General features: G+C 46.4%; 1 pseudogene; it reads right to left on the reverse strand.

Moving 5' to 3' along the window:
- The window catches only part of LOC119043325 (6-phosphogluconate dehydrogenase, decarboxylating-like), a 33,519-nt pseudogene extending 16,213 nt beyond the window's left edge, over nucleotides 1–17,306 (reverse strand).
- Nucleotides 17,307–24,977: the final 7,671 nt, after the last annotated feature.

A 24,977-nucleotide genomic window follows, 5' to 3' on the forward strand; every position in this document is an offset into this window, starting at 1 on the left:
GGAGGCTGGGAATATGGTCATATTTTGGAGTCCATCCCTCTGCAGTGCTAGTTTATCTTAATATATGCACAAGGAAATGAGGTACTTTCCAATCAAGGTCAAAATTAACATAGTTTGTACAATTCTCAGGACACAGCAACTTTAGTTTCTTTTAAAATGTGTGGTCCATATACATAATGGAATTCTATGCAGCAGAAAGAAATGAGCTTCTACACTTTGCAACAGCATGGATGGAACTGGAAAGTATTATGCTGAGTGAAATAAGTCAGGTGTTGAAAGACAAATACCATATGATCTCACCTTTAACAGGAAGCTAAACAACAACAACAAAAAAGCAAGCAAGCAAAATAAAAACAAAGACACTGAAATAAAATGTGTGGTCCAGACAATATGGGCTTCTTTTCCTTCAATAAACGAAGAGGCCAGAGTGACCTGGAAGCTTCCTGGGGTGAGGGATGAGAGTATGCTGGCTGAGAGCAGCATGTCCCAGGCCTGGGTCCTCAGGTGCATTTAATCCTCAAGACCACCCACAGGAGAGGCGGGACTCTCTCTTCCAGGCAAAAAACCTGAAACTCCAAGAGTACAAATGACTTACCCAAGGACACACGAGGCTCCCACTTAAGGCTGCTTAAATTTAAAGCCCTGGTCCCACTACTTTCTGTCCGGGTCTGTAAAGCCTCCCTAAACAAGAACCAATCTCTCCCCTCCCTGCCCAAGTTCATGGTGCTCCTGAAATCTCCTGGATCTAAAGTCCTTGGCCAGCAATGCACTTAATTAGAGACAAGTCTGGGACACTGCTGGATTTGTTTTCAAGATCCCTGTAGAGAAGCAAATGTTAAAGTCAATAATCCAAGCTGAAGAAATTTTCTGTGTTTTTTATTAACGTTTATCAAAATTGATGTGCCAGTGAGCAACCAACCATTATTCAGGACCCATGCCGGTCATGCTACAGGAGTACAAGAAAGTCCAGGAGGATGTTCTTCTCAGTCGGGGGAGTTAGACAAGACATAGGACACAACAAAGAACAATGTGTGGTTGTCTTTAATCAATTGTACAGAAGTTTGGCTCCACCAGGCCTGACATCAGGCAAGTACCTTCATCTCTGTGAGGCTTCGTCTCCTCATCTGCAAAATGGGAACAATGATGCTCTCTTTTAACTGAGACATTGCGAGGATTACCGAGGCAACCACAGTCACCTGTGCAGCTCGGTGGCGGCAGAACAAACTCCAAAATGCTAGTTAACATCCTTGCGGTTGCAAGCAACCGTGGGAACTGATGGTTATTATACAGCTCCTATGCATCCATGACCATTCAAGACCATTCCAATCCTCAAACTAGTTGATTCTCTATTATCATTTTCATTTTCTAGATGAGAAAACTGAGGTTTGGGGGCTCACCACACAATTATTCACTAGCAAAGTGGAGCCAAATATGTTTAATATTAGGGCAGATAGGTGCAGATCAAATCAAACAAATATTTTTTAAGCATTGTCGGGACCCTAAAAATCTCTAGGATGTCCTGGACCGGCTGTACAACAGAACACCTCGTGCATGTGGAAGTGTTCTCATTTGTGCCGGCCAGCGCACGACAGCATGTCACTTGGACCGTAGCTAGTGTGGCCAAGGGACTGAATTTTGTATTTCTTTTAGTTCATTGAAATTTAAATAGGCACACACGGCCTGCGGCTGCCATATCAGATGACAAAGGTCTAGACTATAGCTCTGTCACCCTATTTTACCTTGCACCCTAGACACCCCCCACCTGTTCCAATGTCTCCCTGATGGTGACTCACTTGCTCAGGCCTCTGGGCCCTGCACTCCCAACTCACATCCCCTATCAGTCCCTGTCTCTGGCCCCTTAGTGTTGGTGACAATTTCTGTCCCCCTCACCCCCCTCCTTCTCCAGCTGTGGCCTTCAGCTTTCCTCTGCTAACTCCAGTGCTCTCGTGTCCTATTGCATCTGGCAAAAATGCTCCAAACCAGGCCCAGGACCCTCAGAATCTTCACCCTTATTTTACATCCACCACCCCAGAATCTACCAACGCCCCAGATCCAGATGCTCTGGGGAACAGAACATTCAAAACTGACCCAACCAAGAAATCCTAGGATATTTAGTTGTTTCCATATGAGAAACACAAAGAAAATAAGTTTACATTTCTGCTTCTGAGCACTTAGTAAGTGGGGAGACCATACGCTGAAGAGACAGGAGGGGGAATGACACCCTCGCAGCAGGCACAACACGGAGAAGGGTTACAGCTCCCTGAGGCCAAACGTGCTCCCGGGGCTCAGAGAAGAGGCAGGCCTCCCACTGCTGGATTCCCCAGGGAGCTCCCAGGAGCAGCAGGAGGGCTGCCCCCTATGCAGGCTTCAGCCTCTTCCACCTGCATGAGCAATATCCTGTCCTCCAAGTGTGGGGTGGGGGGGTGATGGTGGAAGGAAAGAGCTGGATCCCATGCTCCTCTGGATCCCTCTCTACCAGGCAGAGGGTCGGCAGTGACCGGCTCTTCTAGTGAAGGCCACAGCTCCTACCATACCAGGCCATCCCCACTTGTAGGCATGGTTCTCTCGCTCCTCCAGGCAGGGACAGTGGCAGGGACAGAGATGTAGGCTGCGACATCTCTTGTCGCTTCCCTGTGCCCACGCCACTCCCTCAAGCAGTCTCTTCCTTAACACTCACTATTCAATCACTCTTTTTGATGCATTATCATCTTTTTTTTGCCAGGACCTTGACTAATACAGAGTCTTTGCTGGGTCTCAAAACATGAGTAGAAATGAGGCAGACAGAGAAGATGAAAAACTCAGCAAAGCAGAAGAACACAGAGCAGAAGAGGACAAGCAGAAGAGCCAGGGTCCTGCTCAGGAGGGTGAGGCCTGCAGGCTGGAGAGGGCCCTCTGGGGAGGGGAGCTGGACCTGAAGCTGGGGCCAGGTTTTGGAGGCCTTCACCACCAGGAGTTGGGGCTGTGAGAGTAGGCAACTAAGGGTCCGTGTCACGCTAGGATGATGCAAGGTGGCAGGGGCCCTCATGCATCAAAAGTTCCTATGGCACCAGCTACGGCTACCACATAGGCAATTGGCTTTTAAGAGTCTCGTGAGCTAGCCAGGTGGCCACTGGTGAAAGCTGCACTGGCTTCCCTGACGATCAAGTGAGTGAATTTCCATTCGTTTTCAAGTTTATGTAACCTATGTCCAATGACTCATGGAGTCATAAATACATACTTCTGTTTGTTAGACACAAACACTCAAATCCTTCCTTATGGTATCTTATTGGCTAAACAAATCCAAGGTCACATTACACAGTACAGAAGTGTACATATATCATAGTAATCACTGTACTTGTCAGTTTCCTCTGGTGATTCAAATCTGCTTTAGTCGGTGGGTGGGGGGCAGGTGGTGTATCTAATACCTATTTTATTCCAGATGCCACTTGAACAGAGTAGGATATGCCTAAATGCTGTATAATATATAGACCACTTCTGTCTTTAGAGCCACGAGATTGTGGGGCCTTGGCTGCTATTTGCAGGCAAAGCTGTCAGAGCAACTGCTGCTCCCTTGCTGAAGGCACAGAAATTCTTTAATGAAACCCCACATGCATACACACAGAACTATGTGATGCCTTAAAGGACAGGTGAGAAAGTTCTGGCTATATTATACAGCTTTTAAAAAAGAAGAAAAGAAAAGAAGGAAGGACGAAAGGAAGGAAGGAAGGAAGGAAGGAAGGAAGGAAGGAAGGAAGGAAGGAAGGAAGGAAGGAAGGAAGGGAGGAGAAAGGAAGAAAAGAAGGAGGAAAAGAAGGAAGAAGGAAAGATTGCTTTGGCTAGAATTTTGCCAAGATACCATGGTAACAAAAAGTTTTTTTTTTTAATTTGCCAAGTGCCAGGATGACAGTAATTTGATCTTCAACAGTATTTTTTAAAGAAAAAAATTTATATTGCTTATTCTTTTCCACAGGTAATCGATCATATCGATTACCTGAATAGACCTAAAAATGTAGGGTTATGTGCCATTGCTAACTTGTTTGCATTTTTTTCTCACCATCTTAGATAATTCATGCAGATGAAAAGTCCTCAGTGAAGAACACACAGCAGATGAAACAGAAATGTCCCAGTAGCCCAATAGGAGCATTGCCCATTAAAACTACTGCCTTATGGAACTCATCAACGAGCAAAACTGACAAAACTTAAAGTGTCTGTAAATTTGCCAAGGGAAGATAGAATGACGCAGCACACCTCCGTGTTTATCAGTAGAATGCCGTATGTTCATTTTCTTTTTGACAATTCCTGCCTCTGTATCTTAAGCAGAACATTCTTTATTCTAATTCAAACCAATTAAAAACTATTTAAGGAACACTCTGTGACAACAACATTTAGCAACATTAACACCATTCATCGCTGAAACAAGGCAACAGAAGTTGCAACACTTACCGATGAGTTAATTTTGCCAATGCCAACTAACAACACGGGCATTGAGGTTTGCTGAAGTTTGCCTCTAGTTTTCGAATGTGTCCGTGTGGACCGAGTATCTCTTGGTGCTGACATGTTTTACTTTACAGCTCAGGTTTGTAAGTTTGCTTGGTTATTTTTATTTTTTTGTAATATCAGGAAAGAATGATAGTGTGAAAATGAATAAAGGAAACACAGGCCTCTACAGATACAGAGTACCTTGCATTTCCCACAACCAGCGTCTACCTTACTACCCGAGGAAGAGGAGGGATGATTTTCTCCCTGCCCGACACCAAGCCCAACCAATGGGAACCTTTGCAAGTCAGCCAGTGAGCAGTCGTCACCACTCTGCTTTCCTTTTCCTCTGATGGACCTTCATTTAAAGCTCCTCCTCCCACTTCCCCCTTTTATTCTATAAAGTGACACTCCTCCCCTTGTTTGCTGGATTTGCCTATAGTTTTTGCTACAGCTTGCCAATCTTCAATTGCAATTTTCTGCCATTCCCAAATAAACCTAGTTTTGCTGGTAAAAGTAACCAGCTGTTTCATTTTTAAGGTTGACAATATTTAGTAATTAATAGTTCCTTATTTTTATTGCACAGAGAGGAGGGGCCATGTTAAACTTTGAACCAGTTTTTACGTTTATGCCACTGCACTGAAGGAGAATCTAAAATGGTAATATTCTCACAGTGAATAGCAAACACTAAGCCATCACAGCTCTTCAGAAGGGCAAAAGGGGGAAACCGAGTGATCCCTCTGTGCTATGCAGCGTACCATGCATTCTACTACATTATGAATTCTCATCTTCCAACAACTCTGAAAAGCAAGAATGTTTATCATCTTCTTTCTACAAGTGAAAGGACCTCCACTCTGGGAAGTTAAGTGACTTGCTCAAGGTATAATAATGTGGCTAGATGTCAACCTGGCTCTGTCTGGCTCCAAAACCCTCATGCAGTTGGAGAGGGCTCTTTCCCATGAACCCAGGATCACGGGATGTTTTCTCCCTGCCTAATGACCCTCTCAAATGGTGGGGCCTGGGGTCACCCAGGCAGAACTTGGCCTTCTGATATGATCCGAGGGCACATTTGGCATCCATCCAATACCTTGGCGCAGCTCCAAGAGCTGCCCCGTTGGAGTTGAGAGCACTTGCAACAGGGCCAGCCCAGAGCAGGGGAAAGACTAGGGTATTAATCCCAGTTCTGCCACATATAGACTTTGGCCATGGCACTAAAACCTACTGCACCTGCATCAAGGTTTTTTTTTTAATGGTTTCAATGGGTGGCAGGGGTGGGAAATAATCTATTCAACATCAAAAGGCTGTCTAGGGGAATAAATTAAATGATCTGTGAAAACTCCCTGGAAAGGAGCATACACACAAGGTGCTTAGCAAATGTCAGTTGTATGGAAAAGCTATTAATATAAAACCTGAAGGGAAGGGGCGCTGCCCCAGGTTCAGAGTGCTGCCTTTGATCCTTGTTCTTCAAAGTGTGGCCCATAGACCAGCAATGCTGGCATCCCCTGGGAGGTTGTTAGAAATGCAGAATATTGAGCTGTATCCCAGACCCACTGATTCAGAATCTGCATTTTTAACAAGATTCAAGTGTGCACATTCAAGTTTGAGGTGCACTGCCATAGGCCTCCAGGTCCGGCTGTCTAGGTTTCAACCTCCTTCATGATTCACTTCTCAATTATTTCTTATCACAAAAATAGAAACAAAAAGACCTTGGAAGATCATCCAGTACAAGAGCAGTGAATACATGACATCAGCACACCATTCTCTTCCCAGTGACCAGGGCAGACATTGCTAATCGATCAGGAGATTCTTCTTCAGGGAGCTCGGAAGCAGCTGCATCCTTCACAATGCCCTCCAGGAACACAGTCTTTCTTGTGAGGTTCATATGGGGGATGAAACCTTTCTGCCCCTGGCAGGCTTTATTCATAGCTGGGCCTTATCTCCATTTTAAGCCTGTTTTCCCAACTCTCCATCCAATTTCACATTTATCCCCTACAAAAGTATTCAATAAATTATATGGTTACATTAACTAAACAGAAACTAAGGTTAAATGCTTCTTGATATCAAGAGTGACTGTCCCCAAAGTGGAGAATCCTGTTCCTCTGGCTCACTCTGCTTTTTTTTGTGTCACAGTCCCTCTGTGTTCCACCATCCACATCAACGTTTTAGACCAAGGGATGGAAGACTTGAAACTTCACAGAGAACTTAGGACATTACCCCAATGCACTCCAAAGGCACCATGCACAGACACCAGAAGGTTTTGTAAATATTCCGAGACCTTAAACCACACTCCTGTGTGCCCGGGCCACCCACCCCTGTCGCCTGCTAGAGCTGGAGCCAGCATCTCGGCCACCAAGAGAGGATGTCGTGCGGAGCCAGCCCCCTCCTCTGGGCTTCACCCCAGATGCCTGCCTTGAATGCCATATGCAAAGAGCCCCAAAGGAGGAGTGATTTTCTGAACTTAATTTTTGTTCACATGTAATAGGAGACTGATGCCCCCACAAAGCTGCTGTGCCAGTCAACCAGTGGGAAGCAGCGCATGTTTTTAGAAGGCAAATCATTAAGAACTAGAATACAGTGTAGGCATACACACAGGCTGGATCCAATTTTAAGTGAAAATTAATGGCAAATTCTTGTAACCACATTAAGGGCCACTGTCATTCATTTGAAATCAGTTAAACATGAAAACCATCTTGAGTTCATGGAATATAAATATTTGTCTATATTTTTTTGCCAGTACCCCAGAGAGACTAGGAGGTGTTGGCAGACTGGTGTTCTATAAACATGCTCACAAAGGGGGGGAAAATAAAGAACCTGACTCTTGTTCGGTTAAACTATTTGTCAACTTTTCCATTTCCTCAGTCAGAAGATAAACAGTAAGCAGATGTCAGAACCTAACTGGTTCAAGGAAAGATTGCCCAATGACTTATGGTGCTTGTGATTTTAATGTCCTGTCTGCAAACAACACTTGGGTTCACACAAGAATCAGAAAGTCCCCCAGTCAGCGTCTCTCCCCGTGGAGGTGGAGCCTCTCCCAACAGATGCATCTGTGTGCGGCCGCCGTGGATATGAAGAAGCCAGCAAGCGAGTTCCCGAAACTGTGCTTTGGGGGTATCAGATGAGAGCATCTTTGGCTTTTCAGGAAAAAAGAGGGGAGGGGGAAAAGGAGAGAGGGAGAGACAGAGCAGAGAAAATATGGAAGATGGAAATGAGGAAAAGGACAAGCTGAAGGAAAAAGAGAGACAAAGGATAGGGGAAGAGTCAGAGAATAGGGGAAGTTCGGTGGGGGAGGGGACCAAACAGGATCCAATCAGAAAGGCCTGCTCTTCAGAGTCAAGCTCACTGTTTGGTTTCATCGCCTTCCACCTGTGGGAACTGGACCCACTTTTTTTTACCTCCCTGAATTCACTCCCTCATCAGACAATTGGGTACAGTAGTCCCTACCATGGCTCCATCACAGGCTCAATGTGAGACATAAAGAGTAAGAAATATGAATGCCTTAAAATTGTAGAACTCTATACAATTGCCTTAATTGTTTAAAAAAGAGCAGAGGGAACTGAGTGAGAGCATAAACAGTGAGGTCAGTGAGGGTGAGGGGCAGTTCTCTCTGTTTTGTGTGCGATGGTCTATTACTAGGGGTCCCGCAGGAGTGCTGCCTGGCATCTGATGTGTTTCAGGGTTCAGTAAAAAGCTCTTTCAGATGCCACTACAGAGTGACCCCAAAAGAAATACACAGCACACACACACACACACACACACACACACACACACACACGTATACTGCTCTTCGTGAGATTCAAATACGTGTCCAGGGCTCCAGGTGAGGAACAGGCTTGAGAAAACATTACTGCTGTGTTCCTGACTCCAGTTCACTTACGATGGGGCAGAATGTGTGCTAGTGGCCTCTCACTTTTGTTTGAATCCCTTTCCTGGAGGAGGGCCCACCACCCTTTATAAATTGGCCCCTGTTAGGGTATCTCACCAGTTACCAGGCATGCCACCATGGCCAGTAAGACTTACATTCCCATTCCTATTACGTAGTTTATTAGGTAGCCTATTGCAAAGACCCAATCTGCTAATGAACTGTGGGACTCACACTTACGTTGAAACCACACAGTAAGGCAGGTTCGGAGATGAGTCCCCTCTGCAGGACTCTCTCCCACCAGGTTTCTTCCCCTTGTTAGTCCAAGCCCGGAGGTGGTAATAGCACTCGTATGACTGGCCCAAGCGACTGTATTAACCCTTGTGATTCCCCCACTCCCGGACAACACCGTAGTAAATGATCATTTGTAAATGAACCTTCCTTAAAAGGGGGAGCCATAGGTGGTCGTTCATGGGAAAATGACCAGATGAGTGGTCCTGTGGGGTTGGGGGAGGGGGTAAATGAACACAGGGACCCAGACAGACCACCGAGGGAAGAGGCAGGCCTCTGCAAAGGGGTTGGACTCAAGCCCTTCTAGGAGAACAAGAAGTTTATATAGGCAAAAAGGGGGTGGAAGAGGTCATTTTAACCAAGAGACTGGTCTGGAGGCAGTCATGCTAGAAAAAAAGAGCTCATAAGAGAAGGGATGGGGGTCAGAGTTGGAAAAGCCAATAAATATCGTAGCGACCTTGAAGATGATACTGAAGCCTAGGACTGTATTCCAGGAAAAGCAGGAGATTTCGATCGTTCTTGAGCAGGGAAACAATGGCCCAATTTTAGAAATATTAATTGCTATATAACTGCACTACTTTAGAAATATTAATCTAGCAGTGGGGAGCAAACTGTAGTGTGACTAATGGGATAACCCAGAAAGGGCACAAAGGATGATCCCCAAAGTGGCTCACCCACCCCCTGTTCTCCTAGCAGTAGGCGCAGAGGTGGTCCAGGTGTCACCCCCAAAGCAATCTCACAGTTTAAACCAAGCTCAAAAGAGTGGAGAGTGAAGTGTGTCACATCCTGAGGCTGTAAGAGAAAGTACAGTCTTAGAAGAGATTGCCTCCCAAAGCCGTCCACCCACAGCCCCCAGAATAAGAGTAAGCCATCTGTTCTTCCTGGCATCTGATTCAAAATGCTCCCAAGGCCAAGAAGACCTAAAAGAATACCTCTGCTCAAGTGCCTGAGAACAGTCCAATGGCGGACCATCTGTCTCAGGGTAGGCCCAGGGTGGAGACAAAAACAGTAGCCCCCGGAGAGCTATTTCAGAGTTTCCAGGAAAGCACCCCGTGACTATCCCAGCCACTAACTGGAGATCCCTCTGCTTAGTTCTTTGCTAAATAGAAACCCCCCAGGTTGTGGGGGCCACCCTCCAAGAGGTTCTCTGTCACTGACATTTCAGTATGGACTTGTTTAGGTGGAAGGAGGCCAAGGGCTCTGATCACTTGAGACAATGATGACACAGTGAAAGGCTAAAGGGATGCAGATTCTAGACAGAGATTCCTCAAATTACCTGGCAGAACTTCTGCTCCAGATGGCCCTACACCTTCTCCTCAAAAGATTGTTTTTAGTGGCTGTCCTTCCTTATGGGGTCCCCTGAGCCCACTCTAAGGTCTACATCCCTGACCATCCTCTGTGACGTGAGAGTTATTGTAGAGTTCAGGGGTGGGTAGACGGATGGTTGCGTGGACTAGGGAAGAAGTTAAAGAGCTTAAATGAAGACTAGAGGGGACTGAATCCAAGCTCCAGAACATTCAACTGTTTAGGGGTCCAGTAGAAAAGACCAAGCCTGCAACGGAGGAGGGACCAGTGAGTTAGAAGAAAAGCCAGAATGTGAGCATCACAAAACCCAGGAGGAGCCAAGAAGGAGGAAGTGGTCAGACACCTCAAATACTCCTGAGGGAGCAAGCTTCGTGACGACATATAGGGAGGTCATAGATTATCTTGATAAGAGCCGTTTCGGTGGGGTGAAGGAAACAGTAGACTGACTTCAGCATGTCACCAATCTTCGGAGTTAAATATGTTTATCCTCATTTTGTAGATAAGGAAGCTGAAACTGAAAGACATAGTCGGACTTACCCAAATCCTAAGGTTGCCTGTTACCTAGTTACCTGTTAGACTCTTACCATGCTGTGGTGATCAGGGGACCATTGCCGATGAGACTGATGGTGACTCTGACGTTGACAGTGATGTCAGCGTCGATGTTGACGTTGACACTATTGGTAATGTCAATGGCGGTGGTGATGGTGACAGATATCCATGGTTGTTCAGATGAACAAGTTGATAATGATGGTGATGTAAAAATTGACAGATCTGTGGAATCAGATGATCCGTATCTATATTCCAGCCAGTCAGCAACACATAAGTTGTTCAACCTTTGAGCCTTGGTGTCCTCAGCTAAAAGATGTCCTCGGAGATGAGATAATATTCCCTGCCTCAAAGGACTATTGTGAGAATGACATGGTGGGAAAATACCTGGGAGCACCTTGAAAAACCTGGCTGCTGGTAGGGCCCTGAATATATGTTTTAATTTATTAGTCTCTATGGCCAATTTAGGGAATGCAATGGACATCACTGAATGAGCCTTAGTTTTGCTAGCTGTCTCGCCGGTCTAACCCTACCCCCAGCCAGAGCTAACTTTAACTTGAAGATCAATCTTGGTCATTTCGATGGCTGCCTCCACTTGCCACTTTATGCCCACACTGTGCTTTGCCAGTACTGTCCTCCTGTCCATCCCCCGGGTGGGTGAATGCATTAAAGCACAGGTGGCAAACACAAGGCCCTCCACCTTGTTTTATCCCACCTGGCACCTTGTTTCTACCCAGTGGCAGCGCCAAGCTCTCAATGAACAGTTAAAGAGTAGCTACATTCATACTGTCCTAACATGACATTCAGCCCTTTGAAGGTAACTGAGAGACTGATGTGGCCCCTGGTAAAAATGAGTTTGACACCCCTGCCTTAGAATATCTAAAAGGGAGAGGAATGGGAAGGAACTGAACCCTTACAGACACTAGTTTGTGTCCAGCTTTCTTGTCTCATTGATCTGGAAGAAAGGGAGCACAGGCTTATGGGTCTGAGCTTTAGAATCAGATGTGCCTGTAATTCTGTGGCTCCTTCTTTGAGTCTTTACTCAAGTAGCATCTTCTTCATGAGGCCCACCCTGACCACCTCATATATACTGAATCCCCCCATAAGACCTTCCCTATCACCCTTATCCTGCCCTATTCTTTACATTCTCTTTCTACCATGCTACATGGTTTTCTTATGTATTATGTTTGTCTGTCTTCTTCTACTGGAATGTGGTTCCAAAGGACAGAGGTCATTCTCTGTGCTGTCCACTGACCCATCCCAACCCCTGAAACAGTGCTGGCACCTGGGCACTGCTCACCGAACATTTGTAGAGTGACTGGAATTCCGGGTGAACGCTTAGCCACACTCACATAGCAGGCAGCTTACCAGTAACTGAAGGTCAACCAGATCTGTCTGGCTCCAAAGAAGCAGGTCCCTTTTCCTACAAACAAATTCAGGTTTCTTCCCAGTCACAGCCCCTCACCCAATCCCACCCATCAGCTCTAGAACCCTTTCATTTCGAAGTCTCCCTCTTAGATGAATTTATTAAAGCAGCAATTTTTGACCAGAGCACTGCAAGAATTTTAAAATACGGAATACCTGACTATTTAGTCAAGGCACTGACCTCTTTTCCCTTAGATTGTCAATAAAGAAAAAATGACAATGGCCAACACAACGATAGCTATCTAGTGTGATGCCCTGTCTTGAGCCATAAATATATAGGTCATCTAATAAAGTTGCATCTTATTGGTCACATCACCTAAGAAGGTTGCATCTAATTGGTTCATTCTTGGTACCAGAAACCCTTACATACAAGTATAGGCACCTGATTTTTTCTAAAAGTCACTTTGGGGCAAAATGGGTAGGTAATTGCTATCATTATTTTTTATTAATTAATCAAAATTATACCTATTTTGTCAGATTGGCAAAAATATAATGTATTTTTGGTGTGCCGCAGAGATGAAATAGTTCCTGTATGCTATGAGATGATAAAGGTTGAAAATTGGTGCATTAGACTATTACAGGGCCAGGCTGCTATTTGAGGAAGGCTGAATGTTTCCTGGACTCTGGAGACCCTTGGGGCCAGTGCAGGTACCTCCTCTTACAAAGGGAGCACGTGCTTTGTGGTAAACCAGAGAGAACAACCTGGCCCATCCCGGCAGTGCTGAAGGGAAGCCCTCTCGGATTAAATACTCTGAAGGTCCAAGGGGCAGAAGGCAGGTCTGCTCAGTGTTTGCTCCAAGGGGTCCACCTACTGGGAAAACACAGGTAAGTCAAACAAGCCTGTTTGTTCTCCTGGCACAGCAAACAAAACCCAGAACTAATTCCCCTCCAAGGCCTCCCCACCAGGGCCCGAGAGGCATGATTAAAGTAATGGGAAGACAAATATTTTCCTGAAGAAAATGATAAAACTTGAAGCAGGAAAAGCAAACAGCATTTCCAGAAGGGCAGCCGTGGAGACAGCATGGAGCTGTCCCTTGAGCAGTTAGAAAGATCCTGGAAAGGGAGAGGGAAGCCAGTGGCCTCTGAGCTTCTGGCTTGGAGGGATGGGCTGAGGGACATGGGAGCTTTTCTCCAATCCCCCAGCACATCAGGAGCAGGGGGATCAGTGTTATTCATCCTCCTCCACCATTAGGGTCATCATTATTTTTACTGAGGTGGAGGGAAGTCTGGCCACATGGTCCAGGACTAGCCAGAGCTTGCGCTGAGAGCCAACATGCTTTGGCTTGAATGCTATCATTTATCAATTCATCTATCTATTCATCCATCCATCCATTCATTCATGTGGTCCCTCAGTCATCCTTTTTCCCACAGATATACTGGTCACCTACTGTGCACCAGGCTCTGGCCAGTACTTTGTAATTGTGAACAAGTCCTCTATCCCCACAGATCCTCCATGTTCTCTCCTACAAAGCAAACTGGTGCAAGATTGTTGGAATACAAAGTCGTGTTCAAAAGGCACTTTAGCACAGGATCTGGCTCATGACTGACATATCAGTATGGTGACTTCAAGAGCCTCCTGTGGCTGACCTTGTGGCTTCATCCAGTTCTTCCCTGCTCTCTCCCCAGGCCCCCTCCCCTGTCCAGGTGTCCTTGCAGTTCCACCTACCCAAGCCCCATCCACTCTGGTTGCTTGGCCTTACTCTGTGCTGTTCTCTCCACCTCCAGGTTCCTTCCCACAAGCAATTTCCACTCAGGGGTCCCACAAGGACCCCAATCAAACAGTGTCTTCACCAACTTTACTCCCCACTGTCCCCCCCAAACCTGGTCCTTCTGTGCATTTCTGTGAAGGTCCTTCCATCCCAGTAGGACCCTCCCAGTAGAACTCCGATTCTGGGAGTTCTCCACAGATCCCCTTCCTGCTCACCAGCCTTCACTAAGCCTCTTACAGTTCCCTGCTCACCTTGCTCACTCTGGACTCTAGTCCTCCTGACCTTGTTAATCTCATTTATTTTACCAAGGCCTTAAAACTCCAGTTAAGCACTTCTTCCTCCAGAAATCCCTCCCTCATTCTCTCAGGGGGCGCTTTCCCTGTGCTCCTTCCCAGAGTACCTGAGGCTAACTTGGCCAACACATCATCGTCCCGCCTGGCCTGGACCTCCCACTCTCATTGTGAGTTCCTCCAGACCAGGAACATGGTGCATTTTTCTCTGGGTCTTTGGGGTCTGGCCAAGGACTTGGCACTTGGAGGACTGAAGAAAGGCTTGTGGTGCATGACTCAGGGCTAGGCCCTAAGCTGAGACTCTGACAACATAAGACAAGTGGACTCACCTCATCAACTGGGGGAGGATGGAGGAAAGAAGGTGTTGTGGACAGGTGGGAGAGGAAGGAGGACAAGCATTAGCCAAGAGACATGATGGGAAGAGGTCCCAGGCAGGCAGAGAAGCATGTGCAAAGGCCCAGAGGAGGCTTTGATAGCCTCTGAGAGGTTATGAGCCTTCCCCTACACAGACGGAAAGGCCCTGGGGGTCCTCAGTGGAGATAAGGTATGATCATACTATGTTGTAGAAAGACCCTGTGGGGTGCTTCATGGGTGCACAAGAGGGTCAAGAGCTGTCACACTCACAGATGGTCAATGCCAAGGTCCATGGGGAAGGGGCAGGAGCAGGTGGTGGCAATGAGGGTAGAGAGAAGCAGATGGATGCTCAGGTATTTGGAAGTGGAGTCAAAACAATTTGGTGATACATTGAGTGGTGGGGTAGGGGCATAAGAGAGAGAGACCCCCTGAATGACCCCCTGAATGAGTGAATTCTTTGCTCAAGGGTCCCAAGGTTCCCAGCCAACCCTCCCATCCTACCTCCCCAAACAGAAACAAGAGTTCAACCCCCAACAACCACGCATTCAGGTTTTGTCTTCCTCTTGCAAGATCAACTATCTCTGCCCAGAGGACTCAATTGTCAGAAATTTCTCCTTTCACTAGGTTGAAAGTAAATCTCCTGCTACTTTCATTCATTGGTCCTGGCTCTGCCAGAAGAGTGAGAGGCAACCCAGGTAGAGAATCAGCATTTATTGAGCACTTACTATGTGCCAGGCATGGTAAGAGGCACTATGTGTTTTTATTTACTCTTACAATATTCTATGAGGTAATAGATTTATTATGGTCAAGGCTAAAGCAGGAGCAGGCTGTATGTGTTCTAATGCCAGTTCTGCCACTCTCCACCTTTATTATCCCAAGCAAATTACTTAGCTACTCTAAATCTCAAATGTTTCCAACTAAAAATGGTGATATTAATGATCTCTGATGCACATAAAGCACTGATCATGGTTTCAGTGCTGGTTTAGTACATACTACCTATTTTTATTGTCCCATTTACAGGTGAGGGAATAGCACCTGATCAAGCTCTGGGGCTGGATTCAGACACAGATCTCTTGGTTCGGCCGGGACTTTCTTTCATCCACCCTACTGCCTGCAGTGCTACTCAGAAGCCAGTCTGCAGGCGCGGTTCACAAGGTGCCAGAGTCGGCGGCCAGCGCTCCGGGAGGGGCCGCGCTGGGAGGAGCAGGAGTGGGGCCTGAGAGGGAAGTCTCTGACCCTCGGCCAGGCCAGAGGAACGCGTGTGGAGCACCCGCTCTTTGCATATCTTTGTGCCACGACCTGTGGGCATGAAAGCATGTCCCCTGCTTTCAGAAAACTCTCAGTCTACTTGGGAATATGAGAAACGCAAAATGTGCATCTATTTATTGCTAACAAATGGCCATATACTGGGCTGGACAGAAGCAGATTTACAGTTGTGAGTACACGATACAGAGTTTATTCTTGCATTATTATGTATTAATTATTGTAATATTCATTTCTATTACGACATTTGAATAATCAAAAGTAGACTGTAAGCCTACTTTTGCTTACCCCTGAAGCAATATCAACACCTATTGCATTTCATTTGGTTGGTGACATGAAAACCGCAATCTTAACACAAACACCAAGGCCTGCATCTGGGTTTGAAATGATGAACTGCCCCAGGAGCTCCCGGACTTGGCAACAGTCCATGCAAAAGACCCAGGGACTTAGGTGGCCCCAAAGCTTCATGTGAGCCCACATAGAGCTGGGGCTGCTTCCAAAGCAAATGTGATCCTGTGCCCAGAGACAGAGATGTCAAGTTCAGGCCAACCGGGGTAAGGGCACAGGGCTCAGACTTAGTTTCGAAAGGTACAAGCCCTGGGTGTCACATTTCACTGGGAGTGCAGGTAAGATTGTCACCCAAGAGGTGAGAGATCAGAGAGCTCTGCCCCTTGCAGAACTGTCTGAAGAAAATTCCATTTCAGGCCTAAGCAGGGAAACCAGAGGCATGGTTGAGTGTGGGCTTCGTCTCCAAATGCCTGCCACGTGTCTGAGTCAGTCTAGAGAGGCAACAGACCCACGTCCCCCCTGCCAGCTCCACCACTTGCTGAGTGGAGGACCTTGGGTTATCTAATTATCCTCAGCCTCAGTCTTCTCATTTGAAAGATGGGAATAATGGAGTTGTTGTGAAAATGAAATAAGACAGCAGAGCTGAACATGTAACAGTAAAGCCGATGTTCCTTCCTTCTCTAAGACATTGGAGGTCTCTTGGAAATGTAAGAGCATTACCTGTGGGAGCAGGGAAGAGGGTAGGCATGAGCCTCATTAGCTCAGCAAAATGGCCCCCCAGGATTCGAGGGCCCCAGAAGGGTGTTCTGCAGAGGGATGCGGGGAGCTCGGGGTCATGATGTAAGTACTGAGGGCTGGATGCTGAAAATGAGGAGGGGGCGCACCAGGGGTCCTCTGGAGTTTACTGAAGACAAGCCTCCCCTCATTGCCTTCAGCTGCTCCCCATGACTCCATGGAAACAGCCATCTCCAAGGTCTTGGTTTGGGCCCTTCCAGGGGCAGACTTGAAGAAAGACATTGGTACATATAGCGTAAGTGGGTGGGAGTACGGAGTAAGATAGGGAAGGGAGAAAAGCTGACCAAGTACAATTAATAAGCAGGTCACCGCTGTGGGCAATGGAGATCCATCCCTCTGGGCCCCTCTGAGGAATGGAGAGGACTGAGCTCCCAGAGGCTGGGAAGCTAGGTTACTGACCCCCCAGCCAGCATTCCCAGCTGGTGAGGGTTGTCTGAGTGGTACCTGCCTGCCACCAAGCTGCACAGGGAAAGCCCTGGACAGAGGAGCTGAGACATGCAGGTACTATCACTGTGTTCCAGGAACAGTCATGGCTGTGGGACAGCTCCGGTGAACCCAGGAGGGATGCTGTAGGGAGTCCATAAACTTGCTGCACTCATCACTGACCCCATGCTGGCAGTCAGTGGCCTCCTCTCAGTGCACCCCTTACAGCTTCTCACTGCACTGCAGCTGCTTGCTCACTGCCCGTGACCGGTACCCAGGGATGGCACCCAGGCCAGTCCTCATCCTCCGCTCCAGCTGCTCTTCCCTGGGCTCATGTACTGGCTTCTTTCTTCTCTCCCCTAAGTGCTGAGGTCCCCAGGGCCACTCCTGAGGCCTCTCCTGACATCATTCCCCTTCAGTGTGTACCACAGGTCTAACTGCATGAGACCCTCCTGGGGAACAGGTGGGAATGCAGGTATCCAGGCCTTGCTCTGCAGACCTACTGAGTTGACATCTCTGGAAAGGGAGCCCACAAATGTGCATTTTCAACAAGCTCCCTAAGGAGGACTGCCAGATAAAATTCAGGATACCCAGAGGTGCAGGCTATATTTGCAATGTACTTACAGTAAAAAGTTACTTGATTTTACGAAACTGAAATTTAACTGCACATCCTATGTTTTCATTCGCTAAATCTGCCAACCTAATCCCAAGGTGATCTTGTTGTACCATAACATTTAAGAATTTTCCTGTGTATCTCCCTGAGTATCCTTATCCACACCCCCTATTTCAACTACACACTACATGTTAGTGACCTCAGATTTTTTTTCTCACCCAGACTTCTCCCTTCAATTCTATAGATCCGATGGTTCACTGGACATCTGAAATTTGATAAATAGAGCTCATTTTTCTCTATCTTCCCCCAAAACTACTCCCCAAATCTGCTCAGATCTCTTTCTCTACCTCAGTTGGTGGCCCCGCCATCCCCTTATGGCCCAACCCAGTGACCAGAGAAGATATTTCAGACACCCCTTTCTCACCTCCACTGCCCCCCTAATCCATAACTGAATTGTACTGCCTACATCTCCCTAAGTCCCGTGCATCCAGGTGGTAGGCTGAATAGTAATAGCCTTCCCTGGAACCTGTGCATGTTAATATAATGGGGAATTTGCAAGTGTGATTAGGTTAAGGACCTTGAGATGGGGAGGTTATCCTGGGTCACCCAGGTGGGCCCTGGATATTCATGGCTGAGGGTTGCAAGAGACTCAGTCAGACAAAGGTGATGTGATGTTGGAAGCAGAGACTGAAGCAGTATGTATTTAAGATGAAGGGAAGGACCATGAGCCAAGGAGTGCAGGCAGAGTCTAGATGCTGGAAATGGCAACCTGGGAATTGATTTCCCCTGGAATCTCCAGGAAGAGCCAACCTTGACTTTAGCCCAGTGATGCTGATTTTGGACTCCTCATCTCCAGAACTGTAAGGAACTTAAGTTGCATTCTGTTAACCCACTAAATTTGTAAGGAACTTAAGTTGCATTCTGTTAACCCACTAAATTAAGTTGCATTCTGTTAACCCATTCCATTTGGCAAATGGAAACTAACACAGTCCAATTACTTTTCTCCATTCGCATCGCCCAACCTGGCCTCCGTCTCCCATCACGGCCATCTCCTCAGGGGTACCTCCTGCTTCCAGCTGTGCAGCCTCTGTAGCACCACCACAGTGCTCTTCCCCTTTCCCCTGCTGTGTGCCCTCAGACAGTCCCTACCCCTCAGCACTGAGGAAAGTCCAGACCAGCCCTCAGCTCAGCTCTCAGGGTCGGGCTCTTCCATGTCTCTCTCCTCATCTCCCTCCACTTTATGTCTTCAGGCTGATGGATTTCTGAACTCAGCTTATGGTTTAATAAGCCCTTGTTCTAATTCTTTCTGACAAGAATGTCTTTCCCCAACTTTTTTTGTGCTGAACTCCTATTCATACAACAAAACCCAACTCAGATATAACTTCCTCAAGGAGGCCTTCGCTGACTCTCTTTTACCCCACCAAAGAGTTAGTGAGAGCCCACCCTAACTTCATGCAACCCTTATTCGTCGACTATATTTCTATTGTTGTCATTTCCTCACTAGATATCTCCCCTACTAGACTCCGAGCTCCTTGAGAACTGGAACCATTTCTTGTCTGCTTTTGAATCCCTGGGACCTAGAAGATACCCCATACATGTTTGTTGAATTAGAACAAATAAAGGTTTCTCTCAGTTCCAACATTCTATGATTTTTTCATTTGTTTTCTTTATTAGTTCTAGAGAGAAGGAAAAGAAAGGAGAAGGGGAGAGAGAGAAATATCAGTGTGAGAGAGAAATATTGATTGGTTGCCTCCATACTCCCCAACGGGGGACCAAACCCACAACCCAAGGCACATGCCCTGACCAAGAATCGAACTGGTGACTTTTCAGTCTGTGGGACAACACCCAAACAACTAAGCCACACAAGCTAGGGAACCAACATTCTGTGATTTTATGCTACTGTTTCTTAGGGTTTTCTCCAAATCATCTGTTTCTTACAAAAGAGAAGAAAGACAATTATTTTTTCCCACTGCTAGTTCCTGTTAATTCACTCAAGATAAATAAAAATTAATAAGTACTCTTGTCATGTGGACCTAATAATCCAAAATTATATTTGTCTTGGCCCAGCGTGTTGATACATTTCATAATATTTGCAATTTACCAAGAAGAATTTAGGATCCAGTGTCTCTCTCACTTAAAGGAACATACACACAGATGCACATGCTGGCTGGGAGTCCACGGGAACTCGGAAAGAAAGACAGAGCCAAACTAAGGACTCTAAGGATCCTTAAAGAATGCCCCACCCAGACCAGAACTCTGCTTGTTAATAAGAAGTCCCTAGTCCTCCCGACCAAAGCTATTCCAGGAAAAGACAGTAAAGCCCATGGAAAACTGTAGTTGAAGGGACACAACTTTCTCTATTGCTCTGTTCCTAGATATTAAACCTTGAGGCCCCATTCCTTTCCAAAGAAGTCTGGTTGTCGACCTATAAAAGCCCCCTGCAAGAGTGGGAGGGAAGAGATAAAGGTCTTTATGTTAGCACTCCACTCCCAGAATCCTCTACCACTGGCCAAGATTTTCTGGGCTAAGAGGAAGCTCCTTGGCCTCCTTCTGGTTGATGTTCTCCAGAACCTAGTTGTTACCAGTTCTGCTCCAGGGAAAGTCAAAGGAGATGGTCAGTATGGCACCCAGCAGTCCCACAGTGTCCACTGTGGAGAGTGGAGTTCTGCATGCCATCTCAATGAAGGATTCTGCTTCTAAAAGAACTTCAGAACCACAGACTGGAAACTGATTCCTTGAGTGTTTGGGTTTGATTCTAAAGCAAGAAGAGCTATTTCAGAAGAAGGAATGTGCATGATGGTTCAGCTCACACCTTCCATGCCCACTTGATGGCTGAGAAGATTTCAGACCATTCTAGAGAGCAGCGGGAGGAGGGAAGACAAGAGTTCCTTATAAGTAAGTTTGACAGGGGTCAGCATGGTTTGGGAAAGGTAGCAAAGGGTGACAGGCTCGCAGACCTGAGTTCTGTCCCTAGCTTTGCCTGGCAGCAGCTGTGCTGGGCTGTCTGTTGTCAACTCTGAATCCTTGCCACCCTCTTCCATGGTCAAATCTGAGAATTGGGGTTCCCAGGTTTCCCTTCTGCACAGGGTCCCAGCCTAGATTCTGCCAATGAGACATTCCATTGCAATTCGAAAGGCAAAGGAAAGGAAAGGCCATTCTTCTCCAGAGATGGTTGGAGGCAGACCCACAGGCAGATGCAGGGTTTGCGGCAGTGCAGGCCAGCACCTGCTTCACCTGCTCACAGCTGCAGGCTGTGGGCCTGAGATTCCTGGAGGTGGCACACAGCTTCCCGATGAGCTCTGGAGAACCATCGCTGCGGAAGCTGCAGGCTGACCTTCAGCAATGGCTTCCTGACCTTCATACCACCCACGCTGTACATCTGACTCGGTCTCTAATTCCTTGAATATACATTCTCTGTGTGGGAATACCCAGAATGGGTTCAGTTTTCCTACTGACTGAAGGACACAGCAGCTCAGCAACCTTACCCAAGTCACCTTACTTCTCAAAGGCAAAATGGGGTAATGCGCGTCGTGTGGAGCAGTTGTGATAAATAAAGAACTCGGGGGGAGTGCCAGCCCAACCCCTTCGCCCCTACTAGGCCTCAAGTTTCTCTGCTTTTCTACATGCTCACCCCACCCTAAATGGCTGTTTTATTGGGTTGGCCAAAAAGTTCATTTGGTTTTTTTCCACAAGATGGCTCTAATAGTGCTCAGTTGCCTTTAACTTTATTCAAAACAATTTTGTTAGACTGTATTGTGACAGCTGTCATATCAGTGAGCATTTTAAAAAAATTATCAAAATTGATAAATTTTTGTGTAGCCATTTAAATATCAAATATGGAAGAAAATAAGCAACATTTTGGATATACTATGCTTTATTATTTCAAAAAAGGTAAAAACACAACTGAAACATCAAAAAATATTTGTGCAGTAGAGAAGGTGCTGTGACTGATTGAATGTGTCAAAAGTGGTTTGTGAAGTTTCGTGCTGCAGATTTCTCCTTGGTTGTTGCTTCACAGTTGGGTAGACCAGTTGAAGTTGAGAGTGATCAAATCCAGACACTAAGTGAGAACAATCAACGTTATACCACATGGGAGACAGATGACATTCTCAAAATATACAAATCAATAAAATTATTGGTAAAAATGAAAAATGTATCTTTGCCCTGGTTGGGTAGCTCAGCTGCCTAGAGCACTGTCCTGATGTACCAGGGCTGTGGGTTTGATCCCCAGCCAGGGCACATACAAGAAACAACCAATTAATGCATAAAAAAGTGGTCAACAAATCAATACTTCTCTCTCTTTTTCTCCTTTCTTCTCCCTCAAAAAAAAAGTCAACATATAGTTTTTTGAAAGAAAGAAAAAGATGTCCTTTATTTTACAGAAAAAAAATAAGGAGAATTTTTGGCCAACCCAATATTTCATGGATGGTTCTTTGTGAGGAATCTTATCAATGAAACTTTCCTGCACATAGTTCAGCAAACAGTTAATGTTATTATCAATAATAAAATAGAAGGGTTTCTGCCAAGATGGAGGCATAGGTGGAGATGCCATGCTTCCTCACACAACCAAGTTTAGAGACAACTAAATATTAGCAACCCAAAACACAGCCAGAAAACAGAAAATTGAACTTTTCGGAAGTCTGATAACAACAAATTCTTCAGTCTCACTGGTAAGAGGGGCGAAACCAGCAGCTGGCGGAGCAGGGTTGCACAGGAAAACTCGATCAGACAGACTCAGGTGCGCGGAATCCAGGCACAGGGCTGGACCTGGTGGGCAACTCAGCAAGCGACCGTGGGGAAATAGCGAGGGAGCAGGGCTGCAGGTTGACTGTGGTTGCACATTCGTGTGTGGATAGACAAGCGAGGGAGTGGGCGATTGGACGAGAGCCAGCAGCCCCAGCGGTGAGCGGCAGCGCAGGGCACTGCCATTTCCTCGCTCTGACCACACCCCCACATACAGCATCACAACCCAGCGACCTGGGAGTCCAAGGCTCCGCTCCTCATACTTAACGGGCGCAAATAGACCAAATATGGCTCAAGAAGATCTCAAAGCCCCAGAGCCTATAAATCTAAGCAATGAAGAAATAGCAAAACTCTCAGATGCACAGTATAAAACACAGGTGATCAGGATCCTCACAGAACTGGTTGATTTTAGTCACAAATTAGAGAAACATATGAAGGCGAAACTAATTGAAATGAATGGAATTGCACAGGACACCAATAGCAATGAAAAGGAAACTGGGACTCAAATCAATGGAGTGGACCAGAAGAAAGCAAATAATGGCCAAACAGAAAAGAGTCAAGAAGCAAGAATTCAAAAAAATGAGGAGAGACTTAGGAACCTTCAGGACATCTTTAAACGCTCCAACATCCGAATTATAAGGGTACCAGAAGGGAAAGAGGAAGAGCAACAAGTGGAAAACTTATTTGAACAAATAATAAAGGAGAACTTCCCCAATCTGGCAAAGGAAATAGACTTCCAGGAAATCCAGGAAGCTCAGAGAGTCCCAAAGAAGATGGATCTAAGAATAAACACCAAGGCACATCATAATTACATGAGCCACTATTAAAATGAAAGAGAGAATCCTAGAAGCAGCAAGAGATAAGGGGACAGTCACCTACAAAGGAGTTCCCATCAGACTGTCAGCTGATTTCTCAAAAGAGAACTTACAGGCAAGAAGGGGCTGGAAAGAGGTATTCCAAGCCATGAAATCCAAAGGCCTACAACCAAGATTGCTTTATCCAGCAAAACTTTCATTTAGAATGGAAGGACAGATAAAGTGCTTCTCAGATAAGATCAAATTCAAGGAGTTCATCATCACCAAGCCCTTATTATATGAAATGTTAAAGGTACTTACCTAAGAAAAAGAACATAGAAAAGATGAACAGTGAAAGAACAGCAAAGTCACAGTTATCAACAACCACATCTAAAACAAAAGCAAACTAAGAGGACAGCTAGATCAGGAGTGAACCATAGAAATGAAGATCACATGCAGGGTTAGCAACAGGGGAGTGGGAGAAGGAGAAGGGGGGAAAAGGTACAGAAAATAAGTAGCATAGACGGGAGGTATAAAATAGATAGGGGGAGGGCCAGAATAGTATGGGAAATATAGAATCTAAAGAACTTGAGACACATGGTCATAAACTAAAGGGGGGGGGGGAATGTTGGGGACGGGGTGGGTAGGGTGGAAGGGAATGAAGGGGGGAATAGAACAACAGTAATGGCATAATCAATAAAAAAATAAACTAAAAATAATAAAATAAAATAGAAGGGACTGAGCTACAAAGTGCTAGAGAAGAAGAAATCAAAATATTTAAGAGGGGAGCCCATCCCTCATGTCCCTGGGCAGGGGGAGCCAGAGCACAGAGGAGGAGGGGTGTGTGAAGCAGAAAGGACACCTCTTCCAGGGGATGAGGGGAGGAGACCTGGGCTGTGGGTGTCAGAGGTGTGAGGACACTGCAGGACTCCTTGTTGAAGGCAGTTTCCACCTAATGGCTTCATCTTCCCTGAGAGGCAGGTGGCCCGGCATGGCATCTGTCCTTTTTCACAATCAAGAACATTGATAATGACTTCCGCCAAGATGGAGGCATAGGTGGAAGCACTTCACCTTCTCGCACAACCAAGTTTAAAAACAACAAAGTTTTAGCAACAAAAACACAGCCAAACCACAGAAAATTGAACTACTTGTAAGTCTGACAATGACGAACCCTTCAGCCAAACCGGTAAGAGGGGCAGAGCCAGCAGCAGACTGGGGTCAGGCAGGAAAGATCCACTGGACCAACCCGGGTGCTCGATCCAGGCACTCTGGCAGCCATTGGCTGGATCCCAGGTGTGGAGTAGTAATGGGCGGACCCACAGGGGGCAAGGTGGTGGACTCACTGAGCGCTGACCATGGTCACACATTCGTGCGCAGATAAACCAGTGAAGGAGCTAGCAGTGAGACGGACCGCACAGGCCCCAGTGGCGGGAAGCAGCAGAGGGGACCGCCATTGTCTCTCTCTGATCCCACCCCCACCTACAGCGTCACAAACCAGCGACGTGGGTGGCCTCTCTCTGACCACGCCCCCACATACAGCATTACAAACCAGCGACTTAGGTGGACCCGCTCTGGTGAACAACTAAGGCTCCACTCCTCATATGTAACAGGCACGAACAGATCAAAACATGGCTCAAGAACAATTCAGAGCCCCAGAGCCGATAAATCTAAGCAATGAAGAAATACCCAAACTTTCAGATGCACAGTTCAAAACACTGGTGATCAGGATGCTCACAGAACTGGTTGATTATAGTCACAAATTAGAGGAGCATATGAAGGCTAAACTAATTGAAATGAAGGGAAATGCACAGGAAACCAATAGTA

Source organism: Artibeus jamaicensis, unplaced genomic scaffold, assembly GCF_021234435.1.
Source record: "Artibeus jamaicensis isolate MK-2021 breed Jamaican fruit bat unplaced genomic scaffold, CSHL_Jam_final scaffold_286, whole genome shotgun sequence".
In the NCBI taxonomy this organism is placed as follows: domain Eukaryota; kingdom Metazoa; phylum Chordata; class Mammalia; order Chiroptera; family Phyllostomidae; genus Artibeus; species Artibeus jamaicensis.